Source organism: Eptatretus burgeri, chromosome 6 (genome assembly GCF_056783735.1).
Source record: "Eptatretus burgeri isolate ZD-2024b chromosome 6, Ebu_testis_v1, whole genome shotgun sequence".
Classification (NCBI taxonomy): domain Eukaryota; kingdom Metazoa; phylum Chordata; class Myxini; order Myxiniformes; family Myxinidae; genus Eptatretus; species Eptatretus burgeri.
The window spans coordinates 70,475,177-70,477,676 of record NC_140966.1 but is presented as its reverse complement, the minus strand read 5'-3'; the positions used below and the strand labels follow the sequence as shown (position 1 = coordinate 70,477,676).

The 2,500-nt window shown below is 43.7% G+C and overlaps 2 long non-coding RNA genes across 2 annotated transcripts in view; both read left to right on the top strand.

Moving 5' to 3' along the window:
- The window catches only part of LOC147025019 (uncharacterized), a 54,803-nt gene extending 54,712 nt beyond the window's left edge, over positions 1–91 (top strand). The window contains exon 2 of the long non-coding RNA XR_015059309.1: positions 1–91. This exon is cut by the window's left edge and continues 1,037 nt beyond it. This is a non-coding gene — a long non-coding RNA (uncharacterized LOC147025019).
- Positions 92–683: 592 nt separating this feature from the next.
- LOC147025018 (uncharacterized) overlaps positions 684–2,500 on the top strand; it is a 5,113-nt gene continuing 3,296 nt past the window's right edge. The window contains exon 1 of the long non-coding RNA XR_015059307.1: positions 684–2,500. This exon is cut by the window's right edge and continues 1,414 nt beyond it. This is a non-coding gene — a long non-coding RNA (uncharacterized LOC147025018).

The window sequence follows — 2,500 nt, the reverse complement described above, 5'->3', positions numbered from 1 at the left end:
TAAAGAGAGGAAAGAAAGCTATCAGGCGGTATGCAAGAAAGGGGGATTTTGATCCCGTGATAAAAGGAGACAAGACTAAAGCTTTAGGCTGGTGACAAGTTAAGAACATAAGATGGGGAATAACTCTGCAAAGAACATAGAGTTACCCAAAGGAACAACACTTAAAGTTACCGGTGAAAGTGGAAAACACTGGAGAGCGTTTGCAGCGTGGCTAACGGAGTCACAAAGTGAGACAGGACGTAAGCGATTTGATTCAGAGGGAATCTTGAACCAACGGGAAAAAACACAAAGTTAATGAGCCAGGAGAAGGGCTGTTTGTAGAGTTACCTGTTTGGATGTATTTGTGAATACAATGTGGTGGGGAAGGTTGAGTTTTGTGTTAGACGTAAGTTGAGTGTTCCAACCTGGAACTTGTATGTGTGGAACAACTTGTATGTTTGTATGGAGATAATGATTGGTCGTCATCGTTAATGTGAAGACTTTGGACGAGGTGAATTGCGCACACCAAATCCGGAGGAAGGACGATGATGACCGATTCTGCACGTGTTGTTAATTCAGTGATGGGCAAATGTCATTTTGAGGGTGTGTGTGTGTGTGTGTGTGTGTTTCTATGTGTGTGTGTGTATGTGTATGTGTGTATGTGTATGTGTATGTGTATGTGTATGTGTATGTGTATGTGTATGTGTATGTGTATGTGTATGTGTGTGTGTGTGTGTGTGTGTGTGTGTGTGTGTGTGTGTGTGTGTGTGTGTGTGAACTCGATGGGGAATTGAATAATTAAAACCACTTCAGCAGACAGTTTGGGGATTATGTGTGAGAATTTCCTACAGTACTCGTGCTGTGTGTGGGATGTCAAATGGACCAACGTTCGGGTTTTCTCATGGTCCGATAAACTCTGTATGCTGTTTTGGCTTTGAACACCGTACGTGATAAATGGATGGTCTCCACGGAGCATCATTTTGATTTCAAATTCAAATTCAGTTCTGTTTCCACTTTGTATGTTTCGTAAGGCTGATCGACGTTACGGGTTCGTTTTAACGTCAGTTTCAATTCTGGTTTCATTGTTGGGGTCATTAAGCATGTTTTATACTTGATTTTCGTAAATCTGAAGAAAAAAAACTTATTTTATGGGGTTTTGCGAGTCACGTGACGTGCCGTCGAATTTAACAGGCGCGCCGAAAGCACGAAATCGTCCCATCGAAGGACAGCTTATCGTGAGGGTTTACGAGATGGATTAGCACATGTTACAAAGTTTGGAGACGCCCTTCATAGGATTCTGTAAAAATTCCGATTTAAAACGAACGTATTTGAGATGTCGTCAAATATTTGTTACGCGAGTTTGATCGTAAAAACCAACACGCTGAGAAGACGTATTGCTCATGTGAGTGCGTGATGACGTAATCACGCATGGGCCCAGCGCACTTTGTCAAACTTGAAAGTGCAATTAACACCCTGCTGTGAATGTGCCTGCTTGTCGGAGCAATGTACGAGAATTTCTCGAGGCGGCTGATTTTGAATATGGTGGACAAACTAGATTTTAAAGAGCTAGCTTTGTGGTAAAATTAATTAACAAGGACATTAACGTTGACGTTTCAAAGCATCGCTCGATTTTTTGTTTCGGGGCGAGTGCACGCGCTATCGAAACATGGAAGCGACAATGCTTTGAAACAAGGCTGTAATATATATGTTTGTTCTGGTTGTTGTTGTTGTTGTTGTTGTTGTTGATTGGGCTTCGTGACCGGGAAAAAAAAAAAGACGCGGAAGAGGCGCAGGACCGAGGGATTTAGGATAGATGGTAAGGGGGATTTAAATGCTTTGAACAAGGAAGGGATTTTATTTAAAGTGGGTTTATCTTTTAGCCGCGTCTCGCGTAGTGAACGCCGGCTCTAAGAGAGCTCCGCGTTGTTCTTCTTATTATTCTTCTTCTGGTGAAGACAAAACCTTTAGGACGTGGCTCTTGGACACATTTGTCCTTGTTTACATGTCAGACATCCAAGAACAAGGACGTTTGGTAGGCTACGCACTGATGAGGATAGCGGTGTTTTTGGGAAAAATTACGGGCGGAGCTCGTGCTGTTTGAACACGCAGCCATCGTGGGCCTTGACGAGGGAGCGTTTCGATTCTCTGCCTGTCGGGGTCGAGCTGTTTGTCTGGAAGCGGACAGAAAAGCATGTCTGTTGTCTTTATATGAGCCTCTATCTGTCAGGATAAATTCATTGGATTTGGGAAGCATAAGCGGAATTAAAGGGATGTAGAGGAATGGTTGCTTAGCAACGACATCGATCTGGAAGGAATGGAATTGGCTTTGCACTGCACTCACTGTCTACTACGATGAAACAGGGCAGGATTATGAATACGTGGCCAAAGCACATAGAGATTACACCGTCAAACGCTCTCTGATGAAAACCAACCGATGGATCGGGAAGGAAGGAGCGGCGGTGGAGGTGAAACAAGCCGCCAGAGAGCGCGAACTAATGAAGCACAGAGAAGGACTAACACC